The sequence below is a fragment of the Zophobas morio genome, unplaced genomic scaffold (genome assembly GCF_036711695.1).
Source record: "Zophobas morio isolate AGI-343-1 ecotype UQ-CSIRO unplaced genomic scaffold, CSIRO_AGI_Zmor_V1 ptg000002l, whole genome shotgun sequence".
NCBI classification, from domain to species: Eukaryota; Metazoa; Arthropoda; class Insecta; order Coleoptera; family Tenebrionidae; genus Zophobas; species Zophobas morio.
The window spans coordinates 25,551,964-25,565,775 of record NW_026972107.1 but is presented as its reverse complement, the minus strand read 5'-3'; the positions used below and the strand labels follow the sequence as shown (position 1 = coordinate 25,565,775).

Below are 13,812 nucleotides of genomic sequence, written 5' to 3'. Positions count from 1 at the left end.
ACTGTTTTTTACTGCCTGAGTTAATTTAAAATTTCATAACAATAAGTCTGTTTATAATGGACATATTACATTCTCTAAATGAACTGGAAACCCCATAAGAGCCAACAGACAACACGGAAAAATGGAAGATTAAAACTATCAAAAACTTCGAAAGGAATCCTGAACAATTCGTTTGAGCTAGTAGCCACATTATGAAATCATGTAATTTTTATTCCTACAAGCATATGGTACATCAAGTAAGAAAAGATCATCCAGTCCACAGTTCTGCGAATTACTAACACAACATATAGATTCCTAATTTTGTCAAACACATTTGCATGGAAGGTACTTTTTTTAAATAGCAAAGCCCACTGTCATAATTGTGAATATTTGTTGATATTTAGCAGCATGTATTTCGGGGACCGATATAGTAAGTAATTCACTGAAAAAAAATCAGAAAGAAATTTACAGATATTGCGCAATGAGGCCATTATGTTTACTGAAGAGAATTTAATGCGTCTACTATATTGTGGTCTGTTCTTAATTACTAATTACAATTACTTAAAATTAATTTTCTTAAACACTTTTTTTCAACAAGACAGGGTATGACCGCTTTATTTTCGCGTTGCACGAGGATTCATGGTCAAGGACTCAGGGCACTCCGCACCTTACTTCAATTGATTTATTTTTTACGGAAATATGTGAAATCAGTAGTACATCAGCATACCACACACTGTCACCAAATTTACAAAACACACAGCGATGAGTAGTGCAAAGAGTTTAGAAACCTCATGTACTACTGTCAAAGTTTAACCATTTTTAACTTTAATAAAATAAAGTCTTATAATATTTTGAATAATAGCTTGTCGATCGTTACTGTTATTATCTGAATGACATGAAACTTGGTACATGTAATGGAAATTGGAAGGCCATTAAAACAGAACCTACCTATTCCACTTAAAATATTGAAGCTGTTGTCAGGTCTACATTCAATTTTTTTGGCTAGTATTCATGTGCCAAATTTCATTAATCTAGTTGCACATGCACGTCCAAAAAATAAATAGTAAATTACCAGTCCTTTAAATGCAACATTTCCCATGTTAAATATTTAACTAATAGGATACATTTGTTACAAAATGCTGGTATTAAATTACTTCTCCGTTAGGAAACATAGACGCAAGAAATACATGTTTTATTCTTGTCTGTACAGTTGCACACATTTTTCAATTTGCTTTTCAAAACAACTCAACAACATTAAACGTAGACATTTTCTGCACATTAAATCAATTTGCTCACGTCAACTTCAGTTCATATAAATGTATTAATACCTTTATTTATGCGTTGTCGACGCCACACGCGATATATATTAATTCTACATAAGCTGAATATGAAAAAAATGACAGTTGGATAATATAGGCAAAAACAAAAACGTTACAAAATTATCTTCAAAACATCCTTAGTCTCAGTTAGAACTACATTTTTGGAGATTTAACGCAAAAAACACCAGAGGTTAACTATCGCAAATATATTAATTACAATACAAGACCAAACAGAATATGTTTGCTTTTGGTGAGTTCACCACAATGATGTCCTTTATTGCTGAACTCGTACACCAAATACAGGAATGCACACAATTTGAGCAATTTTACAACCCACTGAAATTTTTTCTCCCAATTACATAAAATACTAATTGTTAATTAAAAAATCTCGAAGGTCACCGTTGACAAAGAAGAACAACAACTCCATATTAACACAATTTACTACACCGTTCGCACTGTTCACATTTAATAAACATAATCATCTAAGCTCTCATTAGACATAATTTCATTTTAACAAACACCAAATATGTCCCATAAACGACTTCCATTAAAACATAACGAGTTCGTACAACCGTTTTATTGTTTTTTCGAATTTCACCTATTGTCAGAATCTATTAGCAACATCATAAACACTACGAAAAAAATTACAATAACATCAACACAGTCTTATCTGTGTCGGTACGAACGCTTTTGTTACAATATTCGATAACAAACGGAAAAGCGGTTACAGCAATTCGGCAAAAAAGAACAAACGATATTGGGACAATCTGATCCGAACGTCCCATAAAAGGCGACAAAAAATAATGCGATATAAGAATGTATCGTCAGCAAGCATTTGCGAGAAGACGACAGAGTCAACGATCGCTTGAACACTATAAAATATTCCGCGCGATATCGTCGACTTATAAAGGAAAACAAAGCGGGCAATGAATTATATGTCATTAGAATGTTAAGCACATCATTAAATGTGAGGGGGCAGGAAGAAGGGGCGACAAAAGCAAAAAAGATATATCATAAATACGTACATGCCTGCAGGATGTCCTAAAATAATTCGCCTTTTAATTTCGAGAGTATTTGTTTATTTGTGGCTCAATTCGAGCTAAACGAAACGAAAAAGTTGTGAACTCTAACTGAAACTAGTCGTGACGATTGCAATGTATGTGCATAATAAACGCCTTTTTTAAAGCCCCGTAATTCTGAGTCCATTTTTGCACGTTACTTGACTGGATAAAAGAATAATCAATTTTCATTTCCATCTCCAAAAATACGCTATAAACATGAATAGTCCAGTTAAGTCGCCGATGTGGAACACGATAAGCAACGTAGCCTTCGATTTCTATTCGTGGCGGCATATAAATAGAAGGTATCAAAAATTAATACTTCAACGAAGATGTCAAAATCGCAGCATTTAAATGACAATTCCTTGTCGTCTTACACAATCTTTGTATTCATGAATACCTGGTAGTACCATTTACCATGCCTATCTCAATACGCCATTATCACAAACAAAACACGTGGTTAAAATTAATTACATACCAGCATTTATCAAGACAAATAGCATAACCGTCAAGCGTTAATTTAAATTTTTAACGCAACTATTGAACATACGAACAAATCTTAATTTCAAACCATACTCCGCGATTTTAATTGAGTAGGTTTAATGTGAATTTCCCAAGCCTATCGGAAGCTGTAAATCAGTAAAGAAAAAATGTTTAATAAAATATTCAACTCATTTGTAACACCTTTCGCAGACGAGTAACCTCGAGAATGCATACAGATCGTTGGAGCGGATTTAAATATTATCCACGCTAAATCTTAAACTTGTTTTATTATACAGATTAAATAAGTATTATTAAAAAAATGGAAAAATTGATCGAAAGTAACCATGACTGCACTTCTCCCGCTTCAGAAACATTACCAATTCTGCATATTCTACGCCCACACTAAAGCGTATTTATTTTTCAACAAAGATTTTTTGTAATTTTTTCGCAATGTCTAGTTCATTCCAGGCTAATTTTAACATAACGTTATTCTGTACTATGAATTTCTGAAATGATAACATGAGTTGTGAAATTATGCAAATATGTACTTGATTGGACCGATTTTTCTATAAAAAAAAGAGCATATGAATTGGTTTATCCATTCATTATTTTTGGACCTCCGTTACTTTTTAATATTACGCAAATACACAGGGTGACTATAAAACATGGTACAAGCTGGTTAAGTCAAATATGTGAATTCATTTTTAATAGAATTTGTCGCGTTTTTACTTCGCCATAAAATAATATAAATAAAAATGTTGCATGCTCCGTTATATTAATTCTGACATTTCTGCAAGAGAAATGAAAATGAAATCTTCGTTACCGTTTGTAGTTCGTACGGAAACACGAGATATGCTCGTGACGTCGTAAGGACATCCGAATCACTTAATATGCACACTAACGCGCATATTAATTCCATGATATTTTTCAACACTATTTTATTTTCGGTTTGCTGTCGCTAAGTCGCGATGGCACGTTACATACAACTCCAAAGGCGGTGCCATATACATACATCCATACAAATACAAGCGACGATTCAAAGGCATGTAAGCGCAATAAAAAAATCTATCAGATTTAATTTTAAAGCTTAAAAATGACAGTTTCTTCTTTAAACAAAGAAGAAAGAAAATAACTGATTAATTATAAATATTAAACAACTCAATTTGTCACGAAAAACTGCACCGATTGGTAAATAATTGTTCAGAGTTGATTTAAAATAAGTGCTTCATGGTCGGTTCAATTAACTTGGCCAAACCACATTCGAAATACTTTTGTTTTTGAATTAAAGGCATTTCACTTATATCATTTTACAGGAATTTTACGTATTACGAAACTATTCGCTATGATGGGTGAAAAGATCCCGATAGGTAAGCTTACGAACCTAAGTTTCCATTAATCAGAATGATCATAGAGATCATGTCAAATGAAATGATAATTTATGATCTCGTAAGTTTTAGTTCAAGCATAGTCGTTTTGTTATTGCAAGACATTTATGTAACAGCTGCACTACAAGCTAAACATTTGCAAAGAAAAATGGCACAGTTCTATTAAGAAAATATATCCTCGTCACAGCAATATGTGCTGTGCAGTTACCACGTTATCATTTAATCTTGCGATGATTTCTCGTATCCTACAAATTTTCGTTGTGATGTTCATTATGACAAATCTTCTTACTGCCAGACAGAGGAACATTAGATTTAAATTTTCACCAGATTTAAAAGTTTATTTCTGAAAAATAAGCTTTCACTATCTGTCTATATTTATTAATACGGAGTTTATTAATCTTACGCATCAATTATACTCTCTACATTAAAATAAATAATAAAATAAATGTTTTCAGATTTGCTATATTGTTTTTTTCCTTTTCAAGCTAGCTAGGGAAGTATTGTAATCGAGACCATCTGGCAACAGGCTATTTTCATGTCACCAATAATTTGATAACGTCTCCGCAAAATGTTTTTTAGTAAAGGCCATTTAAATTTGATGAATTTTTCAACGAAGCGGGATTTGTGGCACTGCACTTCGGGGCGAGAAAAGTCCTGTCGAAATAACTTTCGACCTTTTTTTTTTTTATTTATTAAATCAAGAACGGTTCATCCTATTTTCCTGAAACCTTGAGAATAGAGTAGTTATTATTAGTACTATTCTGCACCTATTAAAATTGATGGTAAGTATACCTGATAAAATTTTGTTATGGAAAAGTCACTTGAGTATTGGCATAACATGCTTCTTTTTATTGAAAGCACATAGCTTTATTTTACCTATAGCGTCAGTAGGAACAGAAAAATGTGGTTCGAACCCTAGTCTCCCAATTACCACTTAGGTATGCTAACTACTACACCATGGCGAGCCCTACTTAATTCAGTTCTACTCGTCCACTTCAACACACCGAACTCATATACCTACATAGGGGTTATTGTAAAAAATAAAATTTGCTAAATGAAATTTTATAATTTTCCAAAGCTTTATTTGCTCGACTCTACTTCAGAAGCGAGGAAAGTTGTGTCTAAATATAAACAACCTTAAATCATTTTTTTCTAGCCTAGCTCTTTCTTATTCAAGAAAAAATGTTACGAGCTATTTCTCCTTTTTACGATCTCACCGTTAGCGAATGTAGGATTTTCATATATTTAAAGGCATGTTTTTTTCATATTTAGAACACAACATATTTCACTGCTTTACGCTTTAACCGAAGTATAGCATATAGAAATTTGGTGAAATGAAGTAGATCAGATACGAATAAACTACTCAAGCAGGTGATATTACTTTTACCTGTATTTGTTTAATTCTTAAATTATAATATTCTGCTAGATATTATAAATTATTTGAAAGTAATTTGCAGAAGATTAACAAATTTATTTGCGATTAAATATTAATGTACTGCTATTTGTCATTGCATTATCTAGCTTGATTAGATTATTAATTATATGCAAAGGCCACTAAAATATCGAATCAACACATTTTCTGTTACATCACAAGAACGTTAAAAATTACCATATTATGTTCACCTACATTAGATACACCAACAACTCAAAAAAACTGAATGTAGATTTTGTGTCAAATCGTCCCTTTCTTATAACTGATTTCTACGAATTAGAGTAAGAGAACCTCGCTTTGAAATTAAATTTTTAGTAAAAAACCTACAAAAAAAAGTTTAGACCGCGATATTCCCTAGGAATTGATGGAACGGTACAAAGTTGAAGAAATAAAAAATAAAATATTAGCAGTAGCAGTCTAGAGGCGCAAACCTTTGAGAACAAAATCGTCTATCCGATGAGCATATACTTTTGCTGAAGTATTCTCTGTTCACTGACCTCGATAGGTCTGTGTTGCATTAGAAGATTTACATACTAAAAATCAATAACTTTCTTACATTTTGTTTTTTTAGTCTTCGTATTCAGAATTTCGTAATACATAGCCATTTAAGTAATCTTCTCGTTGTTTATATTATGCACGTGTCCAATGTAGACAAAATAGTTTCTTTAAATTGAATTTTTCAACCAAATATACTTCTAATTTGTTCTTCAGGCTCACTTTTATTCATAAAAATTTACTAGGGACGCTTACACATACAAAAAGTTTTCACTAGTTCTGGCTAAACGAGACTGACGACTACGTATATACATATAGGGTCACATACTAAATACACTGTGTTGAACAAAAATTGCAACACTCAAAAATAATAGGCAGATTTTAATAAAATTTGGTACATTCATTTGCTCAACAATAATAATGCGGAGTTATTGAAACCATCAATGGATGTAATCTTCAGTGACGAATACCGTTTCTGTCTGGCAATGCACGACGGACGGATGAGAGTCCGAAGGTATAGGGGCGAAAGGAACGTTATGTCGCACGCATTGCAGGTATGGGGTGCCATTTGTGTAGGAAGCAGATTTGGTCTTCATTAAAAGTAACATGCCTAGTACAGTGCCTAAATTAAGGAAAATTTCCAACTGCACAATCGCCTTTAATCCCCCTACTCTCCTCAATACTCCCCCCCCCCCCCCACCACATTAAAGTGCACTATGAGTTTGTCAATTTTGTGAAAATACCTGCACCATTAATAATAAATAAATATCAAAACGCAATTCAAAATAAATATATTGTAAAGATATAAACAAAAATCTAAAACAGTCATAATACAGACACTATTAGTACATACTTATGTCAGTATTTAAAGATACATCACAAAAGTTTGTGTGTTGTCTTCCCAAAACAGCACTAAAATAATGAATTAAGCCACAATCGAACAAAATATTCTGAATTTTATTATTATAATTCTTTTTTTGTTATTATTAAATAAAGACTTGCGTATTCTTATATTTTTGAGAAAATGGGGTGACACGTTCTTAATTTGATTAATACAAAATTTGTGATGACGCCAATAACGTAAATAATACTTGTCATAGCACAAAAGAAAATTAGTCACAGCGCATTACGAATGCAAGAAAAAATCAAAGTGATAACAGCTGTGAAGGCAGTACGACTCCGCAAGTACGACTGATAAATTTTTTTGTGCACTTTTTCGAAATCACTGAGACAAGTGTTATTGTTAAGCAGGTACGTGGCAGACCGAAAACAGCACATCTGGGGTTTCTTGAGGTTCCAACTTGCCAAACAAAATCATAAAAATTCCTCGATTCTTTTCGGTGAAGGAATGAACCGGCGTCAATAGTAGTAGCTTACGCTCGGAATGTAAAAATATTAATAATGTGAAAAAGTTACTGCACAAATTGCAATTTCCAGCTGCACAAATGCATTTTTCAACTGCACAAAATGTGTAGAAGTGCACATTAATTTAGGCCCTGGCCTAGTAGACGGTATATTGACAACGGATTGGATCCATATGTTTTTCCCTATATTCAAGAGACTGAAGACGGGATTTTCCAACAAGATAATGCGCGTCCTCATATTGCCCACCTTACTATGCAGTATTTTGAACAGGAAAATGTCATTAACTGACATAGTCGCCAAAATCGCCAGCATTATCACCCACTGAACACGTATGGGATCAAATGGGAAAGACATTGTCAGCACTGGAGCACCCCCCATTAATTTTAGCCGTTCTAAGGCAAAAGGTTCAGGTGGTTTGAGATGCCTTTTCTCAAGAAACAATTGACAACCTCATTAATTCGATGCCTAGACTTGTCAATGAGTACATAAAAGTAAAAAGAAGACAGACATTATTGAACAAATAAATCTGCCAAATTTTATTAGAATTCGGCTACTGCTTTTGAAAGTTGCAATTTCCATTCAACACGGTATACATGGTGATTTTTTTAAGCAGAAATTTTCAAATATCTCGAGAAATAAGCACTCTACAAAAAATCATTCCATGGGGGAAATAATTTGGTGCAAAAAAAAGGCTGCGTCGACCCAGGGACGCACGGATGGAGTTTTAACTCTGCGTTCTCAATTTATATAAATTAAACACGTATACGCGGCGAAGTCATTAATTTTCTCTTAAAAAATTATAAAAACCAAAAATATGTTGCCTTTGTATTTTTTGACAAAATGATGGGTAGGTGGGACAGGGGGTAACTTTGAAATCTTAAATAGGAACCCCGAATTTTTATTACATATTCTGATTCTACGACTAAAAGTACGCAGGGTTTGTCTAAAACATTTTTTATATTCATAACATATGACGCTGTAATAAGCGAAATTCTTTTTTTTTTTTTATTTGTCCTACTGAGAGCCTATGCATACAATTCTGCAGTAAAAAATACCACGTTTGCATTGTAAATAATCCAAAATGAGTCGCCACATTATTGAAGGCAACTTGAGTGGTGCAATGTACCGAGACATTCTGGAAAATGGACCGCCAACATTACTTGAGGTTAGAAGTGCGACAGAAAATGTGGTTTCAACATAATGGTTGTCCAGCACACTATTTCATGGTAGCACGTGAAGTATTTGATCATGATTTCAATGGTCACTGGATCGGTAGATTTGGTCCGGTATATTAGCCTGCCAGACTACCAGATCTTAGTTCGCCAGATTTCTTTTTGTGGGATTATCTCAAAGACAAACTTTACAAACAAGAACCAGCAACACGTGAGAATATGATTGAGCGAATCAAAAATGCTTGTGTCGAAATTAAAGCAGACACATATACTGTCTCAGTGTAAATCCAACATGCACTGAATTCGGCAGCTATCACTTTGAGCACTTACTTTAACTGAACGATGATGAGGCGAGGGGACTCCCGTAAATCAAGCACCCTGATACGTGAGAGGCAAGGGGACTCACGTTAATCAAGCATTCCGAATGGAACAGAAAACTACTTATTCCACATCATTGTTCCTGGGCCACGCTAAAAATAGTTTATTCGCCAACCATTTACATTTCTACAGGTAACAATTTTCAAGTTATTCGAAATTTGCAACATGAATAAACATTTTTGACGACGAATTTCGAGTAAGTATTTACATAAAACGTAGGAGTATTTTTTAATGCCAACGTATTGCAGAATCGTATGCATAGGTTTGCAGTAGGAAAAATCGGAAAAATTTGAATTTCGTCCATTCAGCGCCATCTATATTTGAAAGTTTCAGGTTAAAAAAATTACCCTGTATTTATATTATCATGTGGAGGCATTTTTACCCTACAAATTTATAGAATTATTTTCGGATAATTGACAACTTTAGATATGAAGGTATGTATAACTACGCATTTTTCTGTAATATTTGTAAAACAAATGAATCTACAATATCCTAAGATTTTATATTGTAATCGCTGTATTCGTATTTTCTCGATGGGTAATGAGCCCTGGAGCACGAAAAAATGTGCATCCCGTTTCCGTCTGTCTGTTTGTCTGTCTGCCGTCCGTGACGATTTTTGTTAAACAAGTAATCTCCGAAACTACGGACCAATTGTTTGCAAATTTTATATGTGTATTATAAATATCATATAAATGGTAAAACGTTAACCAAACTTTGTCTAATCACCCCGGGCCAACAATGTGACGACGTCACCTCAAACTTGTACATAGTGGATTTTAAATTGTATAAAATAACATAATCCTATACGTGTTGAGTTCTTATTCTAAACGTCCAAATTTTCGAAAAAAAAAAACCTCAAAAGCATAAAACAACATTTTGCAATTTAATTCTGAAGCGGCAAAATCGACGCTTTGAAAGATTGCAAATATTTTAAAGTTATCATAAGCATGATAAATTTTTAATCAATATATATTTGTTTATCTCCTCTAAAAAATTGATGACGTCATCCGAAAATGTTGCCTAATAAATCCATAAATATGCAAAATATTCTGACTTTATACCTGTGGTTTACCAATGCGTTTATTATTTTTTAGAATTACTTATACGGGGTGACTCAAAAAATTAAAGAATGTAGGAGTTACTTTTTTTTATTAAATCGGGAACGGCTCACTGCATTTTCCCGAAAATGTGGGAGTATAGTTGTTATTAGTATTACACTGCACCCATCCAAGTTGATATACGTGTCCTTACAAAAATGTTGATGACGCATCACATAATTATGTAAAGCAAAAACTCATTTGAAACATACGCGTAGCACGCTCCTATACATTTACATTAACATTACATACATATGTTTATTTCAACTTATTGGAATTCCCATAAAAAAATCAAATTCACAAAACCAAATTTTATCATTTTTTGAAAATGCTGTATATGTTACATTGTACTTCCGGAGCGACGGAAGTTCTGGCGAAGCAACCTTGGACCAATTTTCGATAAAAAATTGAACATATTATGCGATAATCAATTTTCAGAAAAACAAAACTTTTTTTTTAACCCTTTAGCTACGAAGACCGTACGTATACGGTCTAATAATTTGTGTGCTTTAGAACGAAGACCGTATTTTTTCACTTGTATCTCTTACTTAGGACGAAGCCCGTACGCATTTGGTCTCTACGTTTTCTTTAAATCCGTTGTACACAGATGGAACTGACTGCATAAATTAGGGTTCTGCTTTCTGTTCTGTACGAAAAATTACGGTCTTCGTCTAGGTGGTATAATTCAAATATTGAGCTCAACTTTAGTTTCGTTTAGCACGTTAATGCTTTCTAATTAAAGTATACAAGTAGTTATACTTTAAAACCTGCGTAGATGACCTGAAATATTAAAGTAAAATAAATCCATAACACTAAATTGAATATATCAACAAGACTATGCGTTTTGTAAAACAAGTTGATATCATCAATATACATATCCAGTACATTTATTGCCCTGGTGATGCCACCTTGGTTGACTAAACATGTTTGGTTGTATTTCTCTTGATTCATCTTAATTTTGTATCCTGTGTACGAAGGACGTATGTTTACGAAAAATGGAGTCCTCGAAACGAAGACCGTACGTTTTCAAAACCAAAAAAGTGTCTCGTTTTAGAGGCAAGAAATTTTAATTCGAGCTTCGTAGCGAAAGGGTTAATGGCAGACAATTTTACTGTCATTGAAGCTCCACTCGTTACTTTCTTTTAAAATTGTATACTTTTTAACAAAAAGCAATATTTATACCAGGCAAGTTACCAAGGTAACTTCTGACTACGTCACAGATGATTGACTATGTACGCAACGGCTTGAGCATACACGTATGGCAAAAATCAGTACCATTGGCAATCTTCTCAAACGGGTGCTTTTTAAATGTCTTCATGATTCATTGAATTAATTTACGTAAAACCGTTGTCACAAACCTATCAATGCAATGTTTTTATCGGTTTACCAGCGATATCATAACGAAATCTCCAACTGGTTGCTTATTGCACTTTGTTAGAAGAACTAAGAGTACAAATTATGATACTTTTCTCTCAATATTTTTTTTTTCTTTCTAAAAAGCAATCGTATAAAGAAATGAATGAATATCTGTCACAAACGATGGTCATTTCTCTGTCACTGTAAAAATAGTGTTGTGGAATTGAAGAAATTCAATTGCTGTTCTAAATTGAAAAAGTGTTGAGACTGACCTGATTTTAGAATTAGAAGATCTACTAAAATGAATAGAAGAAAACAATGAACATTTCGTATGAACAATTTTTTCACACTATTCGTCACTTTGGAATGAAAAAATTACCCGCCAAATAGTCATCCAAATGCCTACACACTGGCCAACAACAAATCAGAGTGACAATAAATAGAAATTGTTTGATATAATTTTCTCCGTTTTTAATAACGAACCTAAATCCGCAAAATAAAATTGAAAGCATGGTTTATAATTTTTGAAAATAATTTTAAATCGTAGCTCCAAAATGAGCTCTCCCAGATTGCTTCAGAAACATTTTTCAATGATACACGACGAATTTCCCATTACAAGACCGTTAGAACAGCCAAGCCTCTTTCTGATATTTTTATTGTCACTTATTACGTTTTCTGAAAATTTTGCGTATTATTTTTTAACGAAACACGAAAAGTTTGCACCATTGTCGCTCTGCGTCTTTTATTCAATGTTAAATGAACAGAAAAGAAATTGATGACAGCAGATTTCAAAACTGGTAACATCGCTCAAGCGATGAGTACAAGATAAAAAAAATTGGTCTAAAGTTATTTTGACAAGACTTTCCCGGCTTCTGAAGTACAAGCGAATAAATACAGCTTCTTCGAAAAATTATAAAATTAAATTTTGCGAATTAAAATAAATTCTGTGATGCAGTCATCAACAATTTGGCAAGGACCATGTAGTCTATATATGAATTTGAATAGGTGCAGTCTAATACTAATAATACCAGTACTGTATTCCCAAATTTTCGGCAAAATGGGGTCAGCCGTTCCTGATTTGATCGATAAAACATATTGCCTCATTCATTAATTTTTAAGTAATTCAAAAATATATAAATGCATGAATGCAACGTTAAGGCGGTATCACTCAGAATTTCGACACAACAGTTGAGCATAAGGAGTCTACACGTCGGCCAACTACCCTCTAGATATATTTAGTTGCCTTAACGTCTTCTATTCCCAAAATTTTGCTATACAATTTTGAATTTTTTTTAAATCGGGATGTCTACGGTAAAACTCAACACTGATTTGTGAACTACAAATACAGGACTAATTTATTCTTTATAATTTAAATAACATTTACTATTGTAAATTTTGGTGATGACGCCATCCAATGTTGGTGTGGATGATCAGGTAAATTTTGGTAACCGTTTTACCATCTACATGATATTCCTAACATATCAAATTTGACAACAATCGGAGACTGTCTCTTCAATAAAAATCGACACACAGAGAGAGCAGACGGAAATACGAGACCTACTTTTTCGTACTTTTGGGATCATGAAACGTCATGAAAACATGAAAGCAGCCATTCGTCGGATGGACCCTATTACAATACTTCGTTGGATTATGTTTGGGAAGTAGAAACAGTCCGAAGTGATAACGAAAGAAAAAATTAATACATTTTTAAAAGATGCTCCATATGAAAATCATTTACAATTTATGGGAAATTTTTTAAAATCAAAACTAACATTTAACATTTTGCGATAGTTCTACATTATATTGAATTCTGGCTGTGCCAAGGTATGTAGGGGAAACGAACTTTGTAGTGTACACAGTACCCTTCAATACATTGTACTACTTGTAAATATACAGGACACGAAAACGAAGACATTCAAATTGCACAAGAATGAGTAACGAAAGAAGGTAACGCCAATTTACGGAATTACACAAAAAGTATACAATAAACGTATGCCCAAGCTGAATACTGGTTATGACCGGCGCTTCGTTTATATAAAAACGATAAATGCACCAGTTGAAAAAAAATATTTGGAAAGTTACCATTAACAAATTGTCATTTTTTCAACTCCTACTGCACAGACAGGCTACCGTTTAGACAATCATCAACCTCTTTGTTATCCGATTTTGTTGTAGATATTAGTGCTCTTAACCGCCATGGTGAACGAGAGTCTGGAACAGTGGGTGTATGAAGAATTCACTAAATAACAATTCAAACAACGGAAAATATTCTAAAGGCGATCAACGTTTAACA

At 33.3% G+C, this 13,812-nt stretch overlaps 1 protein-coding gene across 2 annotated transcripts in view; it reads right to left on the bottom strand.

The window, feature by feature from the left end:
- LOC135131563 (mitogen-activated protein kinase kinase kinase 11-like) overlaps positions 1-13,812 on the bottom strand; it is an 83,000-nt gene that overhangs the window by 51,889 nt on the left and 17,299 nt on the right. The window lies entirely within an intron of this gene.